Raw genomic sequence first — 16,244 nt, forward strand, 5'->3', positions numbered from 1 at the left:
AGACAAACCTTACATGAAAAGGAACAGAAAAATCAGTCTTTCCTTTATTCACCATATTTTTTGTGCACTAACATGAACCATGTGTAGGTGATTAGACCATAATCAAAGAACTCACAACACTTTAGGGCAAACTGGTCCAACCCGCAGCCCATGGGCTGCATGTGGCCCAGGATGGCTTTGAATGCGGCCCAACACAAATTCGTAAACGTTCTGAAAACATTATGAGATATTTTGCATTTTGTTTTTAGTTCATCAGCCGTCTTTAGTGTTAGTATATCTTATGTGTGTCCCAAGACAATTCTTCTTCTTCCAAAAAGTGGCCCAGGGAAGCCAAAGATTGGACACCCTGCTTTAGGGGATGACAGGCAAAATTAACTATAATTTACATCCAACCATGCTGTTGTAAAGACTGCCCTGCACATGAACCAACTCTTCTACGGTCTTTTGAAAGAACTGTTTTACAAAAAATTTTAGAATCCTAGGAGAAATCTAAGTCCTCATTAGAGAGGGGGCATCTACATTGCCCTACGAAACCATTATCCTTTTTCGGTCAGGTTGATTTTCAGCATTGGATGCCAAGGAGCTTACCTAAATTTTGAGTTCAGTCATCATTCAACCAGAGCAAAGCATCCCACCCCAAATCTGAAGGCAGTGTCTCAGAGGAGGATACAGAAGTTGTTGCCAAGAAATAGGAGAAAAGTGGCAATAAAGAAACAGAATGAGTAAAAACTTCTTACTACTGGCATCTGGATGTCTCTCAGATCCAGACAACATGTATTTTAAATGAGGCTTCGATATTGCACATTGTGAGTGCTGCTCTTGTATGACTTCATGTCATGTTTGCTTAGGCAAAGCAATTTTTCTGCTCTTCTTTCTGGGCCAAACTGGCTGAAGCAAATCAAATTGTACTCCCTTTCTGTCTCTTTCATACATCATCATTTAAAATCGCCAAGAATTCACGTTCTGGAACCTGCTGTTGTCTTCTTGTACAATATCAGTTGATTTCTGAACGGCCTTCATCGAAGGAGAACACTTTTTACAGGTTAATCAAGGAAATTGCACTGGCTGATAGCAACAGCAAACTTATCCATGGCAATGATAGTCTCAGGAATGTGCTTGTCATTGGCTTCTGCGTGGAATTATTGGCAAAATTGTAGAACTTTGATTCAGCTGGAAGAAAAATAAGAATACAAATTCATAAATTATTTATGCATAATGAGGCAGGAAACCAATGACTCTGTAAATTTTATTCTAAGGGATTTTGACCTCAGAAAACTCCCCAAAGCAGCCAGCATTCATTTCCGTGAAAAACACTCATCTCTGTACTTGAAAAAGCAAAGCATTTCCTTTGCTTGCTCTTTGCAGCTCCTTGAATGCTAGAAAAAAAGGGTAAATACAAAGCGTCTAGAAGAGCTCTGAGAAGAAAACATAGAGGCAGCAAACTGCCCTAATTGATCTACTCACATAAAATCCAAAAACCCAGAGGCTATCTTTAGTGCAAGACATGTCTACACAAAAATGTTTCCAGTTACTCAGGAAAATCAAATCTTATTTATGCAAAATGTCTTCAAGGAACAAGAAGTATTTCATTAGGTTTTTAATGGTGAGGGCTCAAGTAAAAGGGTCCTCATGCTCTCTTTTGTCAGGTTTTTTTTTTTTTTTTTTGAGAAAATGAATAAAATTAAAAGCTCTTTACAGTATAATCATTTGTTAAAGTTTCCTCTCTCCATGATTTTGGAGGATGAGAAGTAAAATGAATATTTAGGATTTTTTTTTAAAAAGCTGACTTTGAATAATTTGGATCATAGTAAGACAAGGAAGGGTATAGTGTATGTGAGTGTGAGAGTGTGTGCGTGTGTGTGTGTGTGTGTGCGTTTGTGTGTTTCTTTTTTAATTACTCTCCACTCTTTGTGCCCAGTAACAATAGGTGGACAACTCAGAGACTGTTACAGTTATTTACTACTGTAGCCAAAGAATGCTATTTTTATATAAATGTTTGCGATTCATCGCTACTTTTTAAAATTCAGGAACACTCAGTTGTGAACAAAATGTGACAAGCAGCTTCCAATACCTCCTAATGCCACACATGAGATGCCACTGCTCTCTGCTTCATAGAAGAGTAGAGGGAAGAAGAGGATCTTTTCCAGAACATGCCCCAAATCTGATGTATTTTTACTGAATTTTGTTTTATCTGTTTGCTCTATCAATTAGGGCTGAAAGAGAGATTTTTTACTATGCGAGTAGACCTATTTCTTTTTGTCTTGTTTTGCAGTAGCTCCCCTTTATCCATGGAGGCTATGTTCTAAGATCCCCAGTGCATGCCTGAAACCACCCATGGTACCAAATCCTATATACACTGTTTTTTCCTATGCATACATACCTATGATAAAGTTTAATTTATAAATTAGGCACAGGGAGAAATTAACAATAACTAATAATAAAATAGGACAGTTATAACACACTGTAATAAAAGTTATTGAATATCCTCTCTCTCTCTCTAAATATTTTGTTGTGTTATACTCACCCTTCTTGCAATTAAGAAGAGGCAGAGCAGGATAGCATGAGATTTCATCACACTACTCAGAATCATGCACAGTGTAAAACTTGTGAATGGTTTATTTCTAGAATTGTCCATTTAATATTTTTGAACTGCAGTTGAAACCACAGAAAGCTGTGGTTTCAGTTACTCATGATCAACTGCAGTCTGAAAATATTAAATGGAAAATTCTAAAAATAATTTTTTGTGGATGATGTATATATTTCACATCTATATTTATAGTTAAAACTTACCTTTCTTGTGAATTGAGCTTTCATCAGTATATATAATGATTTCCTTTCTCTACTGTTTTCTGCCTTAAAGTCTGTTTCTTTCCCATATTAATGTAGTTACAACAAATTCTTAAAAATATTTAACTGAAATATCTTTTTTCATTTTACTTTCAACCTTTCTGAACCCTTATGTTTTAAATGTGTCTCTTATAAATCTCAAATAGCTAGATTTATTTTAAAATCCAGAATAACAATCTTTTTATTTCAATTGGAAGTTAGTTCAACTAAATGTAATAGAAATATTGATATTTATTTCTTCCATCTCATTTTGTGATTTCTATTTGTCTCATCTTTTTAGTCTTATTTTTCTTCTTTCTTGTGGGTCAATTGAGGATATTTTCTTACTTCACTCTGTTTCTTTTAGTGTTTGGAATCTAATACTGTAGTTTTTATTCTTCTAATAATTACCCTTGAAATTTTAACATGCATCCTGACTTATCAAAGTCCAAGTTTAATTAAAACATCAATACCTTTTCCTTTTCTGTAACAACACAAGAGGACCTTAGAACACCTTAACTCTGATAATTCTCCTCCCAATTTATATGCTGTTATTATGGGATAATTTAGTTCTGTCTTATGTGTGTGTGTTTCACACAAAACAAAAGTTAAGATTGTTATTACCATTTTATACTGGAACTTTTAATATAGAATCAACTACATTTCACCACTTTCTTAGGTTATCATTCCTTTTGCATAAAACCATCCATCAGAGTGACTTCTTTGGTCTGGAATACATATTATAAGTTTTCCTTTACTGAGAGTTTTATTTGAAAATGTCTTTTCACCTTCATTCGTGAAAGACATTTATGCTGAATTGTAATTCTAGGTCAACAGTTATTTCCTCCAGGTGCACCAATGCTTATATTTCACTGTATCCTGGTTTCCGCTCTTGCTGTTGAGAAGTTTGCTATCAGTTCTCCCTTTTAAGTAATCTGTATTTTCTTTCAAGCTGCTTTTAGGATCCTCTTTGTTGTTATGTAATTTCATCATAATGTATAGGTATAGATTTTTTTTTTTTATTAATTTTGCTTAGGATGTATTGGGCTTCCTGAATTTCATGATTGGTTTCTTTGACTATTCTGGAAAATTCTAAGTCATTATGTCTTCAAATATTGCTTCACCCTCTTTCACTCTCTTTCTCTACTCATCCAATAACTTATTGGACATGTGAGACTGTCTCACTCCATCCTTCACGTCTCTTAACCTTTCTTTGTCTCTTGCCACATTCAGAATAATGTATTTAGCTGATAATAATGTATTTAATTCTCAGTTTATTTAGTCTCTCAGGTTTATTAACAGCTAAATAAAATGCTTTATTTGCCATTTAACCCACCCACTTAGTTTTTAACTTCAGTGGTTTTATTTTTCATTTCTAATACTTAATGAATTAATTTTCAGATATGCTTGGTCCTGTGTTCAGTAGTATCTGCCTCCTCATCACATTTCTGAAGTCTACCTTTTCCATTTTAAACATGTTTTTTTATACTTTGTGTCTGATACTTCTAATATCTGAAGAGTTTGCTGGTCTTATCTGGTATTTCTACAGTTTCTTACAAATGGTGCTTTATTTCCTTATAGATATTATGTTTTCTTTGTTTCTGTTGTGTTTTTATTGTGTGTGTGAGTTTATATTCCTTGGAAATTAATCAATAGAAAGTCTGGGTGGCCTGTGTTGAAGGGTATTTCTATTTCATCTTATCCTAAGGATTTTTCCCTTGGGAACCACGGCTGTATGTGGTGGAGTAGTGATACTGGCTCATCACATTAGGGAAGCCCTATATTTTACTCTCCTGTCCTTGCCCACCCTGCAAATCTAAGGCCATCAAGGTTTAAGGTCATCTGGGTCTAGGAAATGTCCTTTGGACCAAATCCATTCTCAGTACTCTTGTTTTCTTTTCTGGGTGCCCATTTTCACTTAGTTTGGGGCCTTTGAAAGTTTGCTACTTTCTTTCCAACTCGTTGACTCCTCCATGCTCTATTTCATGTCGCAGTGTTAGCTGATTTTAGGAAATCTGCAGGAAAATACAAATGTAGGCATGCACGAGGTAACTTCCTTCACCAACTCTGAGTTAAGATTGTTTTTTAAACTTTTATTTTAGATTCAGGGGTACACATGCAGGTTTGTTATGTAGGTAAATTGCATGTCACAAAGGTTTGGTGTACAGATTATTTCACCAACCAGATAATAAGCCTAGTAGCTAATAGGTAGTGTTTTTATCTTCACCTTCCTCCATCTCGCCCCGTCAAGTAGGCCCTGGTGTCTTTTGTTCCCCTCTTTTGTTTCCATGTATTTTCATCATTTAGTGCACACTTATAAGTGAGAACATGTAGTATTTGATTTTCTGTTCCTGTGTTAGGATGGGAACAGATAGTGGCCTCCAGTTATATCCATGTTGCTGCAAAATATATTACTTCATTTCTTATGGCTGTGCAGTATTTCATGGTGTATATGTACCACATTTTCTTTATCCAGTCTAACACTGATGGACATTAGGTTGATTCCATGCCTTTGCTATTATGAATTTTGCTGCGAGGAACATACATGTGCATGTGTCTTTATGGTAGAATGATTTGTATTCCTTTGGGTACATACCCAGTAATGGGATTGCTGGGTCAAATGGTAATTCTGCTTTGAATTCTTTGAGAAATTGCCACACTGCTTTTCATAATAGCTAAACTAATTTACACTACCCCCTGCAATGTATTAGCATCCCCTTTTCTTCACAACTTCACCAGCGTCTTTTGACTTGGTGGAGCATCATACCATTTTAGAGCAGAGCATTGGAACGGTTATTTTTTGAGTTCTCTGTTTCTGATAAATATTCTTGGAGGCCCTATTTCACTGGGCCATGTGGTAGTTGGTACTATTGGTTAATAGTGTTCCAGGTTCAGTCCTAAACTTCCAGTCCACAAAGGCGATAGCCCATCTCAGCAGCCCCAGAGCTCCCTAGGCCTGAGCCTATGGACCCTAGGCACTACATAGTGTCACTCCAATACCTAGGCTCTTGGTGCTGCAAACTTCTCCAGAACCCTTGCTGTTGGACTTCTTTCATGAATTATTTTCACTAAAAGATGTCACCTACATCCACAAACACTGACCTTCAGAGAGGCAAACTCAGGTACATCCTTCATTTTGTCTCCTTGCTGGCACCTAGAAAGATTCTCCTTCATACATTACTTACCAACTGATATGGTTTGGCTGTGTCCCCACCCAAATTTCATCTTGAATTGTAGCTCCCATAATTCCCACGTGTTGTGGGAGGGACCCGGTGGGAGATAATTGAATCATAGGGGCAGTTTCCCCCATACTGTTCATGAGACTGTGAGTAAGTCTCGTGAGATCTGAGAGTTTTATCAGAGGTTTCCCCTTTTGTTTGGCTCACATTCTCTCTTGTCTGCCACCATGTAAGACATGTCTTTCACCTTCCACCGTGATTGTGAGGCCTCCCCAGTCGCATGGAACTGTGAGTCCATTAAGCCTCTTTTTCTGTATAAATTACCCAGTCTCAGTTATGTCTTTATCAGCAGTGTGAAAACAGACTAATAGACCTACCCAGGCCAATCAGGCAGAGAAGAGGGACCAGGACTAGACAAATCCCTGGAATGCCTGGGGCGGGGAAAGTCTTTACGAAACACCTTTCATGGGCAGCACGTCTTGTACAACTACTTAATCAGTTGCTATTATGGAATATTATGCTCCAGACTATGGTGATTACTGTTTTCAACCCAGTTAAAATATGCCTTTTATAGGATTTCCTTTATAATAATAGCAATAATAATTTTTAAAAAAGATTTTTAATTAAATAAAAATAGAAATTAAAAAATAAGAAAACAAAATTAATGCGTGCATTCTGTTTTTCTTAAAAGAAAAAAAGCACTTTTTAGATGGAGATACAAAATTGGCCACATTTGTGGCAGCCTCAGGTGCTAGGTTCCTCAAAAGCAGCAGCGTTGGTCACACAGTGCGGTGCTGCTGTGGGTTGCCAAACCAGAGTGGACTAAACTCTGAAATTGGCAGTTTCTCCTGCAGACCACCCAGAAGTCTGCCCAGGCCAAAACTCTGGACCTGATGGGCTAGTGAAGCGTGTAATATACACCAGCGAGATAGACTGGTCTGGCACACATGTGTATTTTGTTTCATTTATTTTTTCATGCATTTATTCCCTGCCTCAGACAGACAGCGAGCAAGCGCAGGTAGAGAGGGAAAAGAGCGGCCTCATAAAACCTGCATCCGTGTGGTCCAAATGAGGATGATGGGATTGCGAAAGAAGCCAGCTCCACACAGTCTAGGGATGTGACTCCCTTAACTTCCTCTTCTCATCCCTCCCAACCCATGAGTGGAGCCCGCCCCAGCCCACCAGATGCACAGCCCCTTTTAATTTGCACGTGGCGCAGCATACATGCCAAATTCAAAGCTTTGCAAGTACACAAACCAAGTTCAAAATCCTGACTATGTGATTGTGTGCTAATTACCAAATCTCATCTCATTTTCGGATCTGTAAAACGTTGTTTGTAATGATGATAGAAGCCAGTGTGCATAAAGCTCCTAGCTCAGCCCGCTGTCTATACTCAGCCTCAATATTCTTAACACCAGTGATAGTAATAGCAATAACAATCATAGATTAAGCTTAGCTGTTATTCTTATTAATCATATTAATAAATACAAAGTCAGATGCCACATATTCTCACCTCTCAGTGGGAGCTGAATAATGTGTGCATGTGGACATAGAGTGTGGAGTAATAAGCACTGGAGGGAAAGGGTAGGAGGGTGGGAGGGGTGTCAAGGGATGAGAATGTAATGGGTACAATACGACGTACAATATTCATGGCATAATTACACTAAAAACCCAGATTTCATCACTATGCAATATATTCATGTAACAAGATTGCACTTGAACCCTTTAAACTTAAACAAATAAAAAAATCTCAAGAACATTTAAGTACAAAGATTTAAATTATTTGATAGGATTTCAAGTAGATTTTTTAGAAGATTTTGCATTTATTCAATGACTCTTTAACTCAAAGCCTGTAGGTAAACACCCTTGCCCCAGCCCTAGTCTTTACAGGAAGTGGCTGATATGGCTTCATGCTGCAGCATTTAAGATGAGCTAAAGCTACTAAATAAAGCTTTTCTCGGCACATTTAGGGCTAGTCACTGAGGACTAGAAGAGAACTGCAAGCTAATGCTGGCTTCCGGCATTGTTGTCGAATAAAGTTAACACCGGAGCTTCTCTCCAAGTTACAGCCACATAGCAAGATGACAATGAAAAGTCCCAGGGTGAACATTTGGGAAGCTGATAAGAGATTCAAGTTATATGAAGGTGTTCGGGAAGGATGGAGCTAAATGGTGGATGAAAATAACCTAGAGGAATGATGGCATACAGAGAGGCAGGGGACCCATGGCCTCTCCAGTGACTCATTTCTGAGAGCAACATACATGCCTGTGGCCTCATGTCACCACTGGGGAGCGCCTCTGAAAGCCTTAAAAAAAAAAAAAAATTCAAGCCAGACAAGGTAGAAATACTGGTAGAGGATATGAAAAACCCAAAATAGGTGATTGAATTGAATGTGAAGGTGAACAGCATTTGAAATAGCCTTTTTAAAAAAAAACTCCCTTGAAGGTGAACACAGGGACAAGTTACCAACTGTAATTTAACTGTAAAATGATCAGCTCTTCGAGAGTAGGTTTGACTATGGGGAATGACAGCCACAAGAAGAATCTTGCAGCTATTTTTATCTTCCCTCATCTTGACACCTGCCCTTTTAAAAGAATAAGAGAAACAGAGGCACAAAGTTAAGACTTATGGCACAAACATAGCAGATCAGAGGCACAGAGATGAGGACCGAGGAACCAGAACAAGACCTGGGTTTTGTTTTTTTAATTTCTGTTCTAGATTTATGTCCACCCATTGTCCTATCTCAGAAAATGCAGCATAGTTCCAGATTGAAGCAGAATCTGCTTGGCAGCCTGTAGTATTCACCAAATACTAATAAGGATACGCCACATTCGTGACGTGTGTGAGGATAGACAAAGGGTTTTCACATCCTATATCTCATTTGTAAAGCTTGAAACAACTGGAACCAGTAATTTGATGTTTCTCTTGAAGAGACTCCCAGGGCTGAATGTTCTGTTCCCAGGGGCCTAACGTTAGAATCCTCTTGGTGTCTGTGATGTTTCTACTGCCATCGAAGGTCAAACAAAAGGTGAAGGGGCATTTTAGGGGTTTACCGCTATTTTATCTCTTCTTTGTCGTCCACAGTACTTTCATCAGCTCCTCTGGGGAAAAGAAAAGGGAAGGAAGGGAGGAGAGGAGGGAGGGAGAAAGGAGGAAGGGGAGAAAAGAAGAAAGAAAAAAGATATGTTCCTTTCTGACACCAGAACTATTTTTAGTGCCCAGAGCAACTTCACAGAATTCTATGATGAAGCCTGGAGAAGAACACGGCTCACTCATTTGTGCTTACCCCAAGGGGAGTAAAGAAAGGAACTTGGTGAAAGGCAGGGCAGAGGCAGTCAGTCTGGATGCCAGTAACTATTGTGTGTTCCCAGAACATTAAATCAACTATGCACCTGAGTTTGCTTTTCATTAAATCACTGTTATATTCTCAAAGACTGCTATCACAGGAATTTGGGCTTTAAGCTCCTCATTTTGTAAGCGCTTCCTACATACTAATAGTATAATATCAAGATATCAAGTGAATTATTTTTGGTTGAACTGATGATTAGGAGTAAAGGCTATGGCTCCATTGATTTAAAACAGTAAGAAGCTTTCAGCACAAGTTATTTAAAAGGCTCATGAGAATTGTAAAAAGCCCCTCCAGGATTACTGTCTTTTGGTTAAAATCCCTATTACATATTTTTGTCTTCTGGGTTCAAATAATTGCATTTTCTTGGACTGAGGTCAGCCCCTTTCCAACCCTTCTGATCCGTGTGGCCCAAAGAGCTCTTTGGTGTACCATGTTTGGCTTCGAGCTGGCTCAGGCCAAGTCTAAAAGCAAGATAGCTTGTTTGGGTAAGCAAAGCAAGACGACAGTGAGACCAGAGCCTGATCCCTTGAAGCTCTGACCATGACCTCCTTCCCTCAAAGACGCTCCCTCGTGGTGGTCACATGGGGAACCCAGTAAGATAGCATCGAGCCTGGCATGCAGATTGGCCATTACTACCAGGGACAATCAATTCCAAACATTTCCAGACATTTGTTCTACATTCAGGGATGCTTAGAGTTGGAAGGGATGTTCACATCCATCTCCATGCCCTCACTTTACCAGTGAGAACACTGGAATCCAGAAAGATGAAATAACTGAAATCACTTTGGCTGTGTTTAATTGTATTTTCTTCCACTAAGATAAGGAATTTTTGGTGTGCTTGTGCACACACACACACACACAGACACACACAGGCACATAAATTCCAAAATACAGAATTATCTTACCTTATTTATCTTCCCTCATCTTGACTCCTCTCCTCTTAAAGTAATAGGAGAAACAGAGGCACAAAGTTAAGATTTATGGCACAAGGACAGCAGATCAGAAGCGCAGAGATAAGGAGCCAGAACAAGACCTAGGTTTTTTATTTCTGGAACAGAAATAAAATTATTTCACAAAATTATAATCACAAATAAAAAAAGTAGAATCAGACTCCTTGGATCCACTGTCCACTTTCACAAACATGATGGATCCTTTTTTTCTGATAGACTTTATTTTTTTAGAGCAGTTCTAGGTTCACAGCAAAAGTCTGCCCCCACATAAATACAGCCTCCCCAGCTATCACAAGATGGTCGGTTTGTTACCATCAGTAAACCTACATTGACTATCCTTTTCATCCAAACTCATTTAAAATGAGCTGTTCAGAGGAATTCTGTGGCCTACATGTTGTCACTTTGTAGTGAAAACACAGAAAATGTGCTGGAAACTTTAGTGAGTCCTGTAACCTTTCCTCTTTTAGTTAAACGGCAGGAAGCAACGCAGGTGAGTGAAAGTAAAGGAGATTTCGAGGAGTCTTTCCAGCTTGCAAACACGGGCGCTCTGTGAGGAAGGAAAACTCAGAGTAACTTGTTTCCTCCTCCTATGAGACGATCTATTATAGAAATGCAAGCGTGGGAAAAGGAGGGTCTAACTCCAGCTCCCCCAGTGATATTTTATCAACAATAACGTTCTCAAGGGACTTTTACAGCTAAATATGTTGGTAGTTTAGCGTCTACCAGCACCAACATGAGACAGAAAATATTCTCAGGATATTTCTGGGACTCCCGTATTCCAAGGCATAGAGAGGGAAATTTGTTAACCTTTTCTCCACATGCATGATTTCATGCATAATTTTAAAAATAAGGGCCACTGCCTCCTGCTGGAACCTGGCTATTCACATAGCTGTAATGGTTTTACTAGTCGTGTGTTTGTGGAAGCGCTTTTTCTCCTCTGTGTCAGCAAACTGCATGGCGGGTGGGACTTGGAGACTTGGAATTTCACGGAGATGATTAATTACAGAGCATCTCATTGCTTTTCTCTTCTCCCTTTTCTGGGCCTTTTGCATCTCTTTCCCAGCTCTTCTCTTCTCTCTCCTCTGCACTCACCATGTCCCACATCACTACCTCACAGCTGTGGCTTCTCTCAGGAAATGCTAGGCCACAACACAAGAAGAACGGTGTTTTCATGTCACGGTTCATTTACTGCAGTCAGGGTAAAAAAACGAAAGCAAAACATTCTAAAAATGCCAAGCACTTGGAGGAATGTCTACTCACGAAACTGACATTTTACTCTGACCCCAGTCCCCTTTTCAAGAGTTTCACTTTTACAGTAACACTGAGGTAGTCACATTGACTGAAAATATAGATTCAAAATGAGTGGGTTGGAGTATTTTTGTGAGAGGTTTTTTGTATTTGTTCTTTCACTTTATTAACAGGAAGTGTGATACCCAGTAAAAACTATCACCACCTCTTAGAAAATGGAATCTAAGTGCAAATAGTTTCACCTAGTTTTCTCTTTCCTTAAACAGCTTCAGTGCCTCCTTTTCTTAGGGCAGGAGTTTAGCTGAGAGATTTCCTAGGACAAGAAACAGGGCCACATTGCACACCTGGAGATGGTAAAACTGCCTTCTTCATCCAAGCGTGCTTCCTCACCCTTACCCCTGATTTTGTTGGGAGAGAAAATAGGAAAGGGTGATGTTTCCTGCTTCCTGGGGATTGCCTACAAAGCTAACAGTAGAGAAGGATCTGTGGCCATTGTCTCAAAGGATTCCTCTGCACGTTAGACCAGCATTCAGAATATGTGGGACTCAGATCATTTACATGAGAAACTTATTAAAATACTGACTCCCAAAGGCCAACCCAGGGCCACACTAAGTCAGCCACGGGGAGACAGGGGACAGCAAATCTGTATTTTTAACAAGTTCGCCTGTGGTCCTGATAGATACCGCCTCACATGCTAAGTGGACTGCTACTGCCTTTGAGAACCTACCTTTTCCATCTTTCCATGCCCAATGCCAATGTGTTCAATGTATGTTTCTTGGAAGAAGGACTACTCTTAGACATGTAAAATGACTTCGTGGCTCATGCATGGAAGGATTCACCCTAAAGCGAGGTTTCCAATGGAGAGAGGGAAAAGCCACACAAAGACTTCTCAGGGATGCTGGATCAAAGCTTTGCTTTCTGGATGTTCTGTCGTTGGTCTCACTCATGTCAGCTGCCATCTGACGTCACTGTTCTGTATTTGTCAGGAGCAGACGTGAAGAGAGACCCCCATCAACAGCCAGCAGCATGGCCCTGCCTCCTGCAAGTCTTTCTAGGAAGCAGTTGTATATAAATTATAAACAAACAAATAATGTTTCAGAACCTTATGTTAGTCACTGCACTATTTCAGGAAAAGGAAAGGGGCTCATTCCAGTCCATTGCTCCACATCCGCTAGGGAAGTGGGCAGCCTGCTGTGGGAGGAGATGCTGTCTGGGGAGCCGGGAGCCCTGGCTCTAGTCCCACTGCAGCCCCTGCATCACTGTGTGACCTTGGACAGGTCACTGCCCGTCACTGAGCATTTGTTTGCTCATCGTTAAAATGAGGGGTGAACTGCAGAGGCCCTGCAGTCCCTTTGAGCGACAGGACCGTAAGCTTCTGTGTGAATGTGAAATGTGTTTGCTATGACCCCTCTGAACATTGACCAGTGGGTCCCCATGAACTCTGGAGCTCCTGAGGAAGAAGCCCAGGGGACTGAAATAGCGTTGGTGAGACACTTCCCACCGTCACTGGAGCTCTCAGCTTTATTTCCCTTTTGAAAGAGCCGGTTAATATCTTTTAGGGTAAGATTTGTATTTCTTTCTTGCCCAAAATGGAGCCAGAGAGGGACAAAATAAAGAAACAAAAATGTCCTCAAGAATATCCAAAAAGAACAGAAGTGCAGAAAAATGATGCTTAAAATTTAAAGCTCCTGAAAACATTTGGCAAAACGCTGGGTTCTCCCTGCATGTTCAACGTTAGGAATTTTCACATGAGCTCACAGTGTTCCCAGGGCCTACCGCACCCTGGGCCCCTCACATCCTCCACCTCGAAGGATGTCGTTCCCAGCAGCGGATCTGTGCCTCGCAGTACCGTCTGCAGCTGCCATTTGCTTAGTCTGGGAGACGTCCAATTCCTCCCTCAAGAGAGAATCACGCTTTCATTTTCCCTTTGAGGTAGCATGTCCCAAATTACACAGCCAAGGTCTTCATCCCAAGGGGGAAGGTTTATTCTCCACAGGATCTGCAGACAGTGAGAAAATGTATCTGATCTGGAAAACTGTGGTTGAACAATTGTGTAAATGTAATTGAAATCCATGTTTTTCCAGATGAAAATGGACCTCCCTTCACAACATGAGATTGAACGCGTTTAGGAGACTCAGAAAATCTTGGGTTGTCTGATAATTTCCCAATATTGCTTTTCTTCTTCTCCTCCTCCTCCTCCTCCTCTTCTCTTACCTTGGTCCTATTTGGGACCAAAAAAAAAAAATCCCTGGGTCAGTAATTTTACCCATTCCCATAAATATGACTTTTTGAACCTCCCAAGAGGCAGAAAGGAAGCCAAATGTGATTACTCAGCCTCTAAAGTTTCATCATGTGGTGATTCATCAAAGGAGCTCAAGGTACTGTGCATTGCTGAACTTGAATATGCCTTCCAAGAGGCTCCTACCATGTTGCTTTCATGAAGAAACAATGATCCTTGAAAGGGAATTTCACACTGGGACAGAGCGACTGTGCTGCCTGCTTTCTCTGTGTTCCCTCGATCAGAACTGATAGCTCCTTGAATAAGTTTAATCCCACCTTTCCTCGTCTTCTCTCTCTCACTTTAGCAATTCTTCTGGAAATGATGCAACCCTTGCCTATGTTGTGCCTGCCTAGTAGTAATTTTTAGAATCATTTTCAAAGATCATGGGGCCATCAAAATTTTTATTCTGTTTAAAGTCCCTGCTTGGCCACTGGCCAAGTAACCTTGGGCGAGTCAGTTAATTTCTCTGAGCCTCTAACTCAGCAATTCTCGATCTTAACTGTACATGAAATTTACCTGGGGAACGTCAATAAATACGGATGCCTGGGCCTCGTCTTTACAGATGTTGATCTATTTGGCTTGGGACTGACCCAGCATCTGTATTTAGAAAGCTTCCTAGGCATGTCCTTGGTGTGCAGCCAAGGTTGCTAGCCACTTCCCCAAGTCCTTGTTTATCAAAATGCGATTCTTAAACTGGCAGCATCAGTATCACCTGGACACCTGTTAAAAATGAAGAGTCACAGGTCCCACCCCAGGCCTGCAGCAGCAGAATCTGCATTTCAACAAGATCCCAGGTGATTCGTAGGCACATCATGCTAAGAGAAGCACTGCTCAAATCCTTGTCTGTTAAAGGTGGATGATAATAGTCAATATGCAATGAGCTCTGTGCTCCATGTTTTTCCCGGTGTAATCGCAGAAAGGTACAGAGGAGAAACTGCATATTCACCTATGTATCTCTGGAGACCTTAGCCTATTTCAAACAGCTGTGGTTATAAGATCTGGTGGGTTTGTTGGCTTGGTTGCTGTCCTTTTATGTGGTTTTCTTAAGAGGCTGATTGTTACATTGATATAGCTGTACAAGACCGTTCTACGAGTTTAGTATCTTCCTCTGATCTCAGAAATTGGGCCTCCCTCTAATTATTTTAAAAATGTGCCTCCTCCTTCTATCACATTTTAGATTGATTTGGGGGGTTCTACATCAACTCTAACTGGCAGACTTAAGAAACTGTATGCAGTGGTTTTTAGGATGGGGACTAGTAAAATAGGTAAACCAGATGCTGTATAAGTTGGGGTCAGCTAGTCAGACAAGTTTCTTTGCAGCAATCAGCAAACTATGACCCACGGGCCAAGCCACCTATTTTAATAAATAAAGCTTTATTGGAACACAGCCCTGCTCATTCATTTAGATATTGTCTAATGCTGTACTGACAGTACAATAGCAGCACTTATTCACTGTGATAGAGACACTATGTCCTGCAAAGCCTAAAATAATACTACCTATCCTTTCAGAGAAGATGTTTGCCCATCCCTGGTGTAGAGTGACCCCTAAATGAGGCCAGGGTTGAGTGTTTGCTGACCATCTGGGCCCATATTTTTAGTTGGTTCCATAGTCCAGTGTATGCCCCTAATCCCAGGCAGATTTTGAGTAGCCGTGTGGTTACATGGAGCCAGGCAGAGGGCCCAGAAGTGATCTATCTGCATTGTAGGCACAGATAAGAACAAAGAGAGGTTCATTCTTGTCTATGGACAGCAGCATTTTTCTGTCAAGTTGTTGGAAGTATTGCCTGAGTGTCCACCTAAAATGGTCCCGTCATAAATTAATGCCTTTCTAAATAGTATGAGAAAGGGTCCTAGCATGAAAATTCTGAGTCAAACCTGGGAACACAAAGATTTTCAGGCAAGATGGAAAGCAAGCACTACTTAGGAAAAGTGAAAGGTAAATTAATTTGATTACCAGTCTTTTTCAAGCAAGAGATTTCTTTCAGGGAAAGTTTTAAGCACTTGGAATATAGATATTAAGCCAATTTTGGATTATATCAAAGAGTTCGTAAACTAAGAGCGTGTGTTCTTCTCTCTCTTTTTTTGTTCTCGTCAATAAGAGATGGAGAAATCTAGAGTCATGTAAGATTTTATCTCTGTTCTCCATCTGAGACTCAGTCATTGCAAACTATGAGACATTAATGCTTTGTGCAACAGGAATTAAAGAAGGGAGAGGTGGATAAGAGTAGGCTGAAAAGATCTCCCCAAACAGGTTCTGGAAACTGGACTTTCCTTTGACTATTACCTGATATTTTAAAATTTATTTTTTCTTTTATAATTGTTTTGGGCCCCTTTTTTCATCCTTTTCTGGCTTTGGTTTCTTCCAGTAAGTGCTTATGAGGCCAAGAAGTTGGTCACTGAAGGCTTTAACA

General features: G+C 40.1%; 1 protein-coding gene and 1 long non-coding RNA gene across 6 annotated transcripts in view; one reads left to right on the forward strand and one right to left on the reverse strand.

Moving 5' to 3' along the window:
• GPC6 (glypican 6) overlaps positions 1-16,244 on the forward strand; it is a 1,194,356-nt gene that overhangs the window by 1,107,037 nt on the left and 71,075 nt on the right. The gene's annotated exons all lie outside the window — the stretch shown is intronic.
• LOC141408895 (uncharacterized) lies at positions 27-10,398 on the reverse strand. The gene is made up of 2 exons (XR_012426456.1): positions 10,260-10,398; positions 27-1,170 (listed from the first exon to the last, which is right to left on the reverse strand). It is a non-coding gene; the product is annotated as an uncharacterized lncRNA (long non-coding RNA).

The sequence above is a fragment of the Macaca fascicularis genome, chromosome 17 (genome assembly GCF_037993035.2).
Source record: "Macaca fascicularis isolate 582-1 chromosome 17, T2T-MFA8v1.1".
NCBI lineage: Eukaryota > Metazoa > Chordata > Mammalia > Primates > Cercopithecidae > Macaca > Macaca fascicularis.